The sequence below is a fragment of the Anomalospiza imberbis genome, chromosome 1, assembly GCF_031753505.1.
Source record: "Anomalospiza imberbis isolate Cuckoo-Finch-1a 21T00152 chromosome 1, ASM3175350v1, whole genome shotgun sequence".
NCBI classification, from domain to species: Eukaryota; Metazoa; Chordata; class Aves; order Passeriformes; family Viduidae; genus Anomalospiza; species Anomalospiza imberbis.
This window is the reverse complement of record NC_089681.1, coordinates 92,813,273-92,827,750: the sequence shown is the minus strand read 5'-3', so window position 1 is coordinate 92,827,750 and position 14,478 is coordinate 92,813,273. Positions and strand designations below refer to the sequence as shown.

At 37.9% G+C, this 14,478-nt stretch overlaps 1 long non-coding RNA gene across 1 annotated transcript in view; it reads left to right on the top strand.

Moving 5' to 3' along the window:
- Positions 1-14,266, top strand: part of LOC137479646 (uncharacterized) — a 42,691-nt gene extending 28,425 nt beyond the window's left edge. Inside the window, exon 3 of the long non-coding RNA XR_011002415.1 lies at positions 13,728-14,266. This is a non-coding gene — a long non-coding RNA (uncharacterized lncRNA). The remainder of the gene's footprint in view (positions 1-13,727) is intronic.
- Positions 14,267-14,478: the final 212 nt, after the last annotated feature.

Genomic DNA, 14,478 nt, shown 5'->3' with positions numbered 1-14,478 from the left:
TAAAATTTCTAGCTCACTGGGGGTCCTGCTGGGGCCTCTTCATGCTATCATGATAAAAATATGGAATATGATCTAACAGATTAAGTATCCTGGGACAGGTTAGCCTATGATTACCCTTGAAATGCCTACAGAGCATTTTATCCAGTGTTCCTCAAGAAATCCCTGACTGGACCAATTATTTTCAAGTTCAAGAAGCAGTACAGGCTCCTGGCTAGAAAACTTAGTTGGGCACAATCAGTTAAAAACTTTGAACTCTCTCTCAGAGTAAAAAAAAATAAAAACGTTTACAGCCAGAAATAGCAAGGCTGGGAAGTTAAATTAGAAGCAGAGACTGAGAAAGATTTTGGTTAATTCTGGTTTCAATCAGTGACTGCATCAGTCATCAGAAGCAGGCACTGCTGTGGGTTTGAGAATAATGACTTTATTTTAAGTAGACAGAAGTTGTTGGCTTGACCCAGTTGCTGACAACCAGTCTCCCCTAAACACCCTACATGGGGCCAGATCCTGAAGTACTCCTGTGGTTTTTATCCAAGCCTATTCTCACTGCAATAAAAACTTGAGCAGACACACTCAGTATTTGGCCTACACCTATTGCAGACTCTTTTTGGTCACAAAACCACCACAGAAAATTAAATCCCAGTGTCCAGTTTTAATTTTCAAGTTTCAAAACTCTCCTGCACTGTTGGCCTGTTTTTATTGCAGTGAGTTGAGAGTAGGATATAAATTACAAGTCTCTCCACTGTTAACTTCTTGCATCTCCTGCACTCAAATTTCAACAGAATAACAGATTATCAACCTTGACTTAATGCAGTAGGAGCAACACATTGTATATGGGTTGAACCTGCCAGGGGTGGAGCAGCTTGGGAATATGCAAGGTCTCCTTCACTGAAAGCTATGAAACTAGATGCTACTCAGCTTCTTGGAAGAGGAGATCATGCTGCCTTCCCTTGGGCAATCTTCCCAGTCTGGCTTTCCCAGTGCTTAGGACCAAGGCGTGCAGGCAACCAGCATAATGTTAACATGGAGGTACGCAGCTGAAAGGGGAAGAAGCCTCAGAGGAGAGAGGCTACCAAATCCATGCACACACCCATCAGAATACAAAAAACAAAAATAACCAACACAAGGAAAGTTGAAATTGCTGCTTGGCATCAAGAGGAAAGATTGTATAATCTGTATGATTCAGCCTGAATTTCTAGTCATAGCATGGAGGAGAGTCAATCTGATTTAGGGCACTAGGCTGGAATTTGAAAGGTTTGAGTTAATCAGCTTTTGTTTAATGGTTTTCTAGCTTTTTGTCCTCTGTTAGAGCATCTCATCTCAAGATGCCTCAGATTCACCTTTGCTTAGATACATCCATAGGGAGCCTATTTCCTACTAGAGAGGCTGGATGTCCTAGATGCTAGTGAAATATGAATAGCCTCTGTCATGTGGTGTTTAATGTCTCCAAGTAACTCAGTGGAAATGAATGATTCTTTTTTCTTTAATAATGACTTCTCAGCAAACACAGAATGATTCTGAATTTTCAATTCCCACCTGATTGCTCTATGTTATTTTAATAATTTACATTTGAGCTTCATTAGGTATCACAGTGTGATATCTCTCCTAAACAGCAGTCAAGAAAATATTAGGTTTGTACAGTAAGTAGAAGTATTTTAAGACAAACTTTAATTTGAACCACTCTGGCTTCTCTTTCCGTTGGATTGAACTAGTTCATTTAGAGAAAGTAATAATCTATTGTTAAGCACAGATCTATCCTTGTGAAACCTCCTCACTTCTCTGAAAGTGACATTCCACAATGGTAATACATCTGCCTGTCCAAATACAAAGAAAATCTTTGTCAAATCTTGAAAACAAATTTCAGTGTTAAATGAAATTTGCCTGAGTGCCCCCACAGATGATGTTTGCAACATATTCAGCTGTATGCTTCTAAAATCCTTCAATGGATTTAGGAGCCTGAGTGTAATGGAACTGTATTGAGCTGTAGGTGAAGGAGTTTAAAAGCAAAATAGACTGAGCTGTTGGAACAAGTACTAGGGGATCTTTTAAAGAGGTATTACTGCTAGCTTGATTCCAAATTATTGCAGAATGAGTCCCTGTGCACATTCCTTTTCAAAGGAGTAATAATTAAAGCTGGTTTTGGCTTGTTCACCCACCCCCATCTGTTTCTCTTGGTAAATGAAAATATCATAGGGCAAATTTATTTGCTTTCCACAGCAGTGCCCAGAACAGCTTTTTTTTCACATCCACCCCTCTCTTTGGACCAAGCTAACCTCCACCTGAGGCTGTGGTGGAAGTGGTCTGGCCTTGTTCAGTTCAATTGGCTTTTATGATCACCAACAGCATGAGAATGTGCTGTTATCCCAGAGCTGCCAACAACTTCAGGGCTCTGCAGGTGGCACCACCCCCTTCTCCCTGGCTTCCTCAGCACCTGACCAGACATCCTTGGAAAGCCAGGTTGTGAGGTCTGACTGTGCTCACAAGCTCCTTCTTTGGCAGCAGAAGAAGTCAGAGTGCTGCTGTTCTGGCACAAGTGCTGGGTGCCACCAAAACCATCCCAAATAGGAGAAAGTAGCTCCAAGAGAGGAGCTCTGCTGCTTTTAAATTTTTCTTTGGAAGTGTGACCCTGGGTAATTTCTGCCACTGCCAGCCTCAGAGGATAATGTGTAATCTTTTCACCTCTATACCGCAAAATGAAAGACATCAATCGAGTTTGGCAATTGCTTTTAAAACAGTTTGGCAAATCAAGGGAAATGGACAAATAAAACAAATGTCTGCATGTTCTGAGTACTGTGTGCTCATGCAGTTTCATGTGCAGTGTGCTCATGCAGCTTCTCTGAATGCCTTCTGAAGTATTACTACCAAGGAAAGGAGAATAATTAAATATTAATAGCTATTAAATATAATAAATATAAAAGCTATTAATATCTCAGGGAGACTCCTTGTCTCAAACGTACTTTTATCTTATAAATGGAAGGTCAATCTTAAGAGTGAAAATACATTAAAATTAATGCTACAGAGAACCCTTGTCCCTTGCCACTACTGCAGCTGTGTTTGAAAGGTAGCACTTATTTTCTTTAATAACAGAGCTTCAAAAGAAGCATAATCAAATGAAAAGCTATGGAAATACATGGAATATTAAGGTCTAACCTGAATAATTACCATTACTTTCAGTGAGATTTCCATCATGCCAAAGGTGATTCTTGTAAAATAAACATTTGCATTATTTTAGAAAGAGAGAAAAATTCTGATTCCACTAGCAGTGTCTTTAATCATCCACCTAATATTAAAAAAATATTATTTTTGAAACTTCAAATGTGCCTTTGAGGATGCCATACAAAGCAGGGAAGCAAAGAAATGAAAACTGATTTTCTATGACTGTTATGTTAAATGTCTTAGCTCGAAGGAATTTTATAAATTATTTTTCTTCAGTGTTTTAAAATATTAAATTTTTTTATTTCTCTGTGTCTTTGAAGTGACTTTTGGAGTCTAGAAAGAAAAGCTGACTGCTATACTGATTTGTTGTCCTTTTGCTTTTCATTCACAAATCCTCTATTCATCTTCCTGCTTAAATAAATCTGGAATCAACTCAACCAATTCCAGGCATCTAATTAAGACACCTAAATTCTGATTATGGCTTGTCCACTTATCTTCTACTGCTAGCTGACACAGACAGACACTTTCTGAGTGTGATCTCAAGCCACTTTAATGCTTATGTGTCCTCTGGAGGTATCCTGTCTCTCTGTCTTGACAACAGAGGGTACCCAAATTGGCATTGGGCATAAACTGTGTCTCATTTATGTACCTAAAATTAGCCAGAATTAATCTAGACCTGAGAGGCTTTAGAGTTTAATTTGCTATTCCATAGTGTATTGATTGATTGTTGGCAAGGAAATATATTCCTTTATTTTCTTAAAAAAAATAAAACCCAAACAAACCAACAATAAAAACAAGAAAAAAAACCAAAAAAAACCCAAAAAACCCCTAAAAATAAAATATTTTAAAATTTAAAAAAATCCCCAGGAGTGTATGAGATGTGAGTATATATTTATATATCTAACACACAGCTGCAGAAATAGAGCTGAAAGGACATGCATCCCCCTGAACCTGCCTCAGTGAAGCAGAATGGCTGGAGGGTCTGTTGATATCCCCCTTGACAGTGTAGCCTGCTGTCTTTGTCCTCCATTAATATCTTTTTGCCCTATAGCATCTTCTCACCTTCATTCACTTGTATTTTCCAGTGCAAAGCACCTGCCAGTTACACAAACTTATAATAATAATAATAAAAAAAACCCCTAGTTCTCATTTTATTTCATTCTCTAATACAGAAATTACTGAAAAATCCCTTAAAATCCTAGACTGTAGAAATTTTGTAGCAGTAGTAGTAGTAGTAGCTTAAACTCCTGCAGGACTCTATGTGCAAACCTTCACTCCATGGTTTTAAATCACTTACCAAGAAAAAGTCATTTTATTAATTAACCTATATTCATTTCTATGTAGAGAAAGTATGGATTACCTACTCAAGTCTCTCTCTGCACTCTCAGTGATATTGGCACAGCTGCTTAAGAGATGATGCTGTTAAGGCATCCCAGGTCTGAGTAGCTCACATCCCCGGTGGCCCTGGCTTTGGCAGATAGGTATCATGCTAAATGGTCTTGCCTTGAGAAAGAGGGAGAAATGGATTTTGAAGAGGAAGTTGTCATCTAGACCATGATGCCAATCCCTGTGACTCCCTGGAGTCCTGCCCCTGGGTTGCATACACTTCCACCTAGGCTGCCTTCTACAGCATCTAGATCACGAGATCCTGGTGTAAAACCCAGCTTCACTGATAGCAGCACAGACTCTGGTTGTACTGAGCATCTGACCACAGAAATGACTGGGTCTGATAGAGGTAATCAAAGACAGAGATGATGGGTGATGCTACTGTTAACTGGCATGGACAGAATAACTGGTCACTTGAACAGAAACAAGAATGCCCCTCTATTTCCCCATAAATTTTCCTAGGAGAAAAATACAGCTGATTCTATGTGGAAATGCTGGAAAACAGTGTAATAATTTATTGGCAAGAACCCTACCTAACACCCATATTACTGGTTTTGTATATCTGTGAAGTGTACATCTTCTGTACAGCAAATATAAAACTTCTAGAAATATAAGTTTCTCTTTTCTTGGCTACTTTTTCCTAACCCTTAGAAGTGGCCCCTCCAAAGGCAGAAACTATTGGCCTAGGTACATGGAAAAATAAGTTTCTTAAAGCTTTACTTAAACCTTTTAATGTATTGTAGTATATTATCACTTGGATGAAAACAGAACCGAAATCGAGATGGATTATTTTAGATAGCTAAGCACGTTTTAAATAATGAATTGCTTTATTTGGTAATGAACAGTTAATAAATACTTCATAATGACCATAGAATTTTCAAATGTGATTATATAGTTTGGATTTCAAAATCATATGCTTAGACTTCGATTTGGCAGTTGGGAGCTTAAATATATTTTAAATATGATGGTGTTTATTTCCCTCATGTCTGTGTCACTTTGCAATGTGAATGCACTCTATATATCTTACATCATCTTGGATTATCACACTCTGTTTTAACCATAATGGGTCCAGAATTAGGAATTCAGAAACCAGAACTCTCCAGGGCTGGAAAACTTAATGATCTGAAAGAAAACAAGCTGTATAGCTCAGATTCCTTTCCAGCAGTATCATGTGTACTCCACTGTGGGGATTTTGTATAGTTTCATCACTGACTCTGCTCCTGCTGGCACACAATCCTTTCTTAGAGGAGTTTTCAGAATTCCCACCCTTAACTTGTCTTACCATGCATCCAACAGGCGGGGAAGGTCTTCTTTTGACGCTATTTTAGTATTCTTTAGGTTCTGTAGGAATGGTAGAAAAGTGGGCAAGTGTTCTCCAGAGTGATATATTATACTCTGCTGCAGTCTGGTAGGGGAACCCTGGCATGATACCTATCAGGTATATGCACAGCTATACCTGAAGAAATTTTGACAGCGCTGCTTTTTTGTCATGGTCCAGGGGCACCACCAGTGTTGACAATCTCTACCCAGCCCTCTGGGAGTGTTCCCACTCTGTCCATGGCTCAGAACCCCATTCCAGCCCTCTAGGTCCATCAGTCCCTGAAGATGTGGTGCTGCAGCAATGCCAGTTTTCATCTCCCCTCAGCCTTGCCTGGCCATGGGTTCCATTGACAGAGGCCCAGCCATGGGCTGATGTCCCAGTCCATCCCCAGGGAGGTGACTCATGGTTGGGATTAGTGGCTGAGCCTGACTGCAGTCTCTGGGTCTGTCCCTCTCCTTTGCTGGAGGACTGTGGGGCTGGGCCCTTGCAATCAGGTTGGGAGAGCCTCCAAATCAGCAATAAGCATTTAACTTTCCACACTCAGTACAGTCTCAGCACCTACATGTGATGCATCATCTGGTGTTTGCCTTTTGTATTTCTCTTCTCTTTTAATCAAAATGCTCACTGGCAAAGTAAGGTTTAACATCTTTCATGATTCACCAGCTTGTTAAGGCTTAAGTTGTTTGGAGTAGACTCTTTTCTGTTTATTATTCTCTTCTTGAGACACTTAGTGCAGCACACAACATATTAGGGTATGGTTTTGGAAAAGTTAAACCACCAGCTAAACTAGAGTTTTTCTTATGGTCTGGATAAGAAGGTTAAAAAATATCTGGTGCATTTGTTACCTTCTTTGCAGTAATATCAAAATGGAATTTGACCCATAGAGACAATTTTCCTAAGTTTGCAGTAGCAATAATATCCTTTTAGTAAATCAGTAATAAAATATATGCTATTTATGCGAGTTATCTCCATGGGGGCTTTTGTCATGTAAGTCTTTACAGGAAGATGTCTTAGAAATGTAGTCCATATCAATAATAAAAGCCAGGCCATCAGGCCATTTTATTCCAACTCATTATTGCATTATCAAAATACTCTATGGAAGTTGTCCTTGTTGACAAGGCTATTCCCTGGCCTCCTTGTTTTATCAAGGCTTACCAGCACAGCATTGCCAAGAAGTATATTTTGACTCCAGTGCAAAGCAGGGCTTCATTGCAGACAAAACTTCCCAGAAGGATTCCCTAAAATGTGGTGTCTCTCTGTGTCAGACAAATTGGTTGAACAAAGGGGTTAGTATGGGATGAATAAAGACACATCTTGAATTTTAGAAATTTAAGGAACTTTTCCAGCATGATAAAGAGTAGCTCTACTGGTGTTCATAGGTATGTATGCCTTATGTTACCAATAGATGTCAAAATCAGTAGGTATCAATATTGATAGTTACTGATACATATAGATATTGAAATCAACATTGAAACCAGTAAGTATGGATGTCTAAAAATATCCATTAATATGGATAGGTGTCAATACCTATTGATATCTATCCTCATCATTACCTATCATTGATAGGAATCAAAATTGATAAGTGTTGAGTGTCTGTTGATGACTATTGATTTCAAAATATATTGATATTTGTAGGCATTGATGCCTATTGATATCAAAATCAGTATTAAAATTATAGATATTAGACAGTTATGCTTATCAATACAGGTAGGTATTGATGAAAAAAACTATCAGTAATGGGTGGCCTAGGTGACTATCAACAATTATTGATACTGAATGGTAATGATAGGTAGCCATACCCATTGATATGCTACTCGCTGATAGCTATCCAAATACATGGGTATTGATACTTATTCATTGTTTACAATAGCAGAAGGTATCAATGAGTACCAGTGGCTACAAATATAAATAGATATTGTTGCTACTGATATTGATACACTTCAATTGCTCACTGTTTTGAATCTTCTTCATGAACATTATCAAAGGGTACTGCTCTTGATATTTAATAGTGCATATTGAGACCCAAATCCATATCCAGTACAATAGACATAGATACCCATCACGATAGATAGATGTCAAATTGAACAGGTTGACTAAGTTGATGTCTATCAACAGGTATGGATATTTGGACATATAAATTTGTATCAATACCTACTCATATCAGTAACCACCAATAGGTATCCAAACCAATAGTTATTGAGGCCTATCATATTGCTCTAAAAAGGGATCTATGTTGGTAGGTACCAATGCCTATTGACAGAAAAATGTACCAATGCTTATTGAGAGAGATTACTATTATCAGTGACTAGTGATAGGTATTAATATCATAGATATAAATATTCATAGATATTGGTACCCATTAATATAGGTATTGTTAAGAATTAAGGTCTTAATACCAAAAGATATTGATGTCTACAGGTATCAATACCTATCAATAGATATTCAAATCCATAGGCAGTACTAGTAATCAAGTCAATAGGCATTCATGCCTATTGATATCAATATGCAGCTCAAAAAGGATCAGTAGATCTGTTTGCATGGATAAGAACATCTATGAACACACATTGGTATTGAAACTTATTGTGAGCTCTGAATATACATATTCCTACATATGCCTATTTATATTGAGATATATAGATATATTTTTATATCTATAAATACATATATAAACACATATCAATCTAGATATCAACATGGATAGATATAGGTACAGACCACTGTATAACTACATTGACATATAGATGTATATAAATGCATATAAGACAAAGAAAACAGTACTTCCTCTCAATTGCTTTAGTTAGAGTTGACACGGGGGAAAGAAAGAGGGGATTCCTTTTTGCAATAACCAACATATGAGTTGCATAAAAAAGCTGTGTGTGGCCTCCAAGCAAGTTTAAAAGATATTGCTTTGTTTCAGCTTTTGTGGCATTAAATTCCTGATAGTATATCTTGTGCTTCACATCTGTGGGAAAAATCATAAGCATTTATGTTTTTGAGAGCCATCTTAGATTGTGGGAAAGAAACACAAAATCAAGGACAAAAGACCAAGATTTCCTTGTCCTTCCTCAAAAATATTATACAACGGGGACTCCATTATTGAATGCCAGTTCATTCTATATGACAAATGCAAACTCAGTCAAGAACTTCCATGGTATCTGGGTTATAGAAAATATTTGAATTTTGTAGTTGCAGGCAGCAAGTAAGTTGACCAGTTCACCAAAGCCATGTGATCGCTAATTTTATAAAACAAACTAATGGCTAAAATGTAAAGAATTTCTCTCATGCTGATAGCTCAAGGAAATCAAATAGATCTGCAAGCACATGATATTTATATGTATTAACTTAAAAAATAGACCTGAGAATCTTGTTGTTTTGACATGAGTCTGGGGGTGGGAGAGGAGTTGAAGGTGTGGAGTGAAGGGGGGAAAAGTGATCTAGATAATTGTGTATGTATAAAAGGCCAAATCTTTAGGCCATAAACCAGGCACACACCCAATTATGTCAATGTATTTGGCTTACAGGGGAAATAAAGCAACATTTTATTACATGCAAAGTGAGAATCTTTTCTTGATCAGAATGAGGGAAAAGTGCAAACAGGTGCTGGCTCAGCAGGAATGGAAACTTAAGAATAATAGCAGCTTTTCCTCAGGCTCATAAGTATCCTGAAAGACTACATTTCTGTCAGTACCTTAATAAAGAATTATCTACTACCCAATCCACCTATGTCTGGGTTTGAGGCTATCTGCAGAAGCTTCTGATTCTGAAGCTGCTTAATGTTATTTCTCTATCCCTGCCTTTGCTTGTGCACAAGCTCTTGCAGAAGCAACCCCCTTCAGTCAAGGAAGCTGGGGCCCCAATCTCCTCCAGATTGTGGGGAAAGAAAGGAGTCATTATTGACACATGCAAGTGATTTGAGAAGAGACTGTCTACCCCAATAGAAAAAGACTTAGTTGTCTGGTGAATCAGGAAATGTCAGACTTTCTGAAAGGTTAATGGGAGGCTTTAGAAACACATTAAATCTAATCTTACTGCATGAATGCTGATGACTTTATGTTGAGATCCTAGAAATAAAAAAGGGCAAGAAAGAATATTTTAGGTGAAATTAAATTTTGACTGAGGAGCCAGGAGAGAGCTTTATTGCAATGTATTGCTGAATTTCTCCTTCCATATAGGGCTGGCAATCTGCCTGGTACCATATGCTAAAAAAGGATATAATATGAGACCATTTGAACTGAAAGAAATTTTTTTTTACACTTGTTGAAGTTTAATTAAATGAATGACCTGGTCAACTCTAGAAGGGAACCAAATTGATTTCTTTCAGAGTTATCTAAATAGGTTGCATAAAACTTCAGTCACTGCAGGGACTAGTAGGGGCCTATATAGTGCTGTTAGCATAACCTTCCAGTCAGTCAGAATCCTTCCATAACAGTCAGAATCATCTGTGCCTCTTCTGTTTTAGCTGAAGAATCATTGAATATGGAATTCATAAATAAGCACACTTTGCATGCTGTCTTTCCCCCTGCATTTTACAATCTCATATGCATTAACAGAAGTAGTAGCATAGGATATGGGGGAACAATGGATGTTGTCAGTTGGGTTTAGTTGCATAATTCACACTTTTGTACCATTAGCTTTTTAAGCAATATTTTCTGTGGTATCTTCAGGTTAGAATTTTACTTTTAGGTCATTAGTCTTTTGTTTGTGACTTTCTTTCATTGACCAGCTGCTTTGGGGAGATTTGCCTTTGGTAGTCATTAGCAGGTTTTTACAACGTGGGCACAATTGTTTAATCCCATAATAGAAACCTGCTGTGCAGAGAGTGCTATTTTTACTGTACATACCGTATCTCATAGCACAAGGCATTTTTAGAAGGCAATACAGCTGCCATTAAATCTATACATCTCAAGGAGAGTTCCTTGTGTAAGGACGTGTCCTGCGGTTCTATTATCCCAGCTCAGGCTCTGAGTAACACTTTTCTTTAGCAAATCAATATCCTTACCTCTCCTTTTTTGAGTCTTTTTGCTTCTTTCACTACATCCATTGTTCCTGAAAAGAAATAGTGCCTGTGTCTCTGCTGACCTGTGGGCACATGTGCCTAACTGAAATGCCAGCAGGAACACTGTGGGGCTCCATTTTTCCAGGGAAGCCAGGGTGCCAAGGGAAGAGATAAGGTGCAGGGCAGAGGTCCATGCTGCTGCAAAGCTGGTGTCTGAACAACCTCCAGGTTAAAAGTAGCCACTGTGAATTAGGGATTTTACTGCTGTCAGAGTAAGCAGCCAAACACCCTGGATGAGTCTGCACATTATGGCTGAGCCTCATGTGGCACAGGTTGCCTGGCAGGATGTCTGTGCTGCAGCCTCTCTCTTTACAGCCCAGAAATGGATGTGTCCTGGTTCTCCCTCATCCCTCTTCAGTAGCTCCTGCTGTAAGGGGCACTTTAGGAACACGTTGTGTGCACAAATGTGCGTGAACTTTGTGGGGTGGAGGGGCAACAACACGTGCTCCGCAGGTTGCTCATTTGGTGCAAAATCTGTCCATGTAGCTCTGCCAAATGCAAGGGTTTCTACCTCACATTTTCAGAGCCACTCAGATCTTAGTGCCACTGAGGTGCTAGGGTTTTGCTCCTACTGTTCTTCTCCCAACACAACATAATTGCAATTAGATTAAACAAAACATGAGAAAATGTGCTTATGGACTAGATTTATAAATGTCTGCTCTGTTCCCACATCAGTTTGACGAATACTGGGCTCTAGTCCATATGTTACTTTTAAAATTAAAGAGGCAAATACATAAAACAGTGGTCTTAAACAAGAGCTACATTTGTTAATATATCCTGAAAAATACACTTTTTTTAAGAGACTGGATATCTATATCAAAGTATACTCTCTCAGCAGCAAACATCCAAGTATCATTTGCCTACAAAAACCTTGGCACATCTGTGCATTTATCAAGTCATAAACAAATCTTTAAGGCGGCTGTCATGTTTCCCATGAATTATCCCAACCTGCATGCACCTCAACCTGAACCCTCTGGGAGAAGGCTAAGGTGACTGCTGTTGATTTATGGAGGCAGACAGCTTGGAGTCCCTGCCAGGGAGTTAGTAAATCGTGGTGACTGTGTGATAAAAGGGATAAAGCACAGTCATTTTCAAATGCTCATTCATGCAATCCTTCTAGAAGAGATCTGCAGAAAGTAATGAGGAGGTTTATATTCACTCCTACTGACCTACACTTCTATTGAAAAAAGTTCCAAGGTTCCTAAGTATATGAAGACCGAAAACACCTTCAACTCCAGCTGGGTCATGGGGATGTGCCCAGATTTTTCTGTGTTAGCGCCACAAGGAAGACCAGAAGTTTTCCATATTCTCACACACACATGCACACACACGTGCAGGAGTCACTTTGTTAGGATTAAAAACTAGAAACCAGGAAAATTTAAATTAACAAAAAAACTAGTGTCAAGGACTGAAAATTGATTTATTTTTTGAAGAGATGTCCCTGATGCTCCCCCTGGGTGCTGTACCATTTGGTGATGGGTTGCTGCTCCTAAGTGCGGCAAGGCAGCAAATTTAATTAATATTTAATGCAATATTAATACAAAATTACCACCCAGCTGTATCCACTGGGACCACTAGCAATTCTATGTTTCATGCATTACTGTCTCAATGTATGTCAGTGCGTTTTGTTCAGCATTCTCTGTAGTAACAACATTATTTCTCCTTTTGAGTCAGGGTCTTGGTATCATATTCAAAACTATCTACCGAAGAGATTGTAATTAAATTCAGCGATTGGATCCAATGTGTTCTATGTCCACTAACTAATGCCTCCACCTCCCCCCTCCAAGTATATACATGTAAATATATTTATGCATGTGTGCCTCATGTGCCTCTCTAGACTTATGTATGTGTGTGTTTGCTTGTTCAGGCAATCACTGTACATGCAGTAAACCTTCTTTGGTAATTATAAGTCATAGTTCAATATAATATCTATGATTATAAAATCTCCACTCAGTAGATAAAGTCATGAAAATCTTATAATAATGTAAACTTTTCAAAGATAGCCTGAGAAACTAGAAAAGTAGATGATGGTGAGCATGAAGATTCTCAGTTATACTGGAGCTCCCCATGCCTAATTTAAACCCCATTATTTTGTCATAAAATCATAGTTTTGATAAGGCTCTTTTAAAATCAGATTCTTTAAAAACAATAATTATGCAATAAAAACTGAGGAAGTTTTCAACACTAGAATTATGTCTATATTTTTTATATTGAGGTATGTGGGGTTTTCCCAGATATAAATGTGTTTGCCAGCTGAGTTGTCTCAAATCTCTCCATGTGTAATCAAAGGCCTTGAAATATTTTTTCAAGTAGTTGAAGGATGGAAAATATAATAATTTAAAAATATAAAAGTCGGTTAGAAAGCAGACCTGGGTCTGTTCCTGCATTCTGAGCTAAGCCATCATCACTGTACTTTTTTCTCCATAGATTTCAAATCCTGCTTTCAAACTGTCCTATCATTTAGTCATTATTTACATGCTAAGGTCTATTCAGACTGTATCCCTACTCTAACTCTTAGTTAGAGTCATAAAGGAAAATGAGGTGACAGTATTTCACAGTGGATCAAGTTGGCTTTTTTAATGTCATCAATGAATTTTGATTTAGCCGCCCCTAACACTAAAACAAAGCTTTAGTTTCATTTTGGGGGTTGTGGAGATACTCAGTAGGGTGGTGATGTGTGAGCAGATTTTCCCTCCCCCTTTTTATTCTGTTATTACTTTCTAGTATCTCCAGGCTGCACAATATTCCTTGAAAGCAAGCACTTTATGCAAAGCAGCTGTCTAACAAAGTTACTTTTACTTTCCCTTGCAGGGTGGCCTATTGAACATGATTAACTTGACTCTGATGGAAAGAGAAAAATAACCTGGAAACATCTGGCAAATTGTAAAACAATGCCTAACATTTTTTTCCCTGTAGGATTTAATTCAGAAATGGATCCCTATTTACCTAAAGTACTAAATGTTTTTATGCAGGGGTTTGAGGGATTTGGGTTTGGTTTCTCTCACCCCACTAGCTGTGGCTCTGTAATATTTTATCTCATACTTCTGAATCCATTAGAAAAAATGTGCAATCATAAGGTGGGCATTGTGCTATGTTGAAAAGGTGTTTACTGTTCCAGGCTGTTTTGTTGTGTTTTGTATGCACATTTGAGTCTTGAAATATGTGAAAATTAATTTTCTGTATTCCATGTGGCTGAAATGACAATTGAAACATAATTTAGGGACTCAAACAAGTAGAAATGGTCAAATAATTTTTAAAAATTAAAGGAATGCTGGTAAAATTTTTAGAGGATTTAATTCAATTCACCAGGTTAAAAAAAATTGTGAAATGTCATGTGTAAAAAGGCATTCTTACTTTACTGGGTTTTTTTTAAATTGAAATATTATTTTAAAAAGCAGAGAGAAAAGCATTGTGTTCACTTTAAATATGTATTTTTATTCAGACATTTTGTCACATAATCCATGGAAAGAATGCACTCTATGTAATTGAGTATTTTTTGTTCACTGTCTCTTACATATAATTTCTCAAATGGTGTTATTTTGTGGAAAAAGAACAGAGGAAA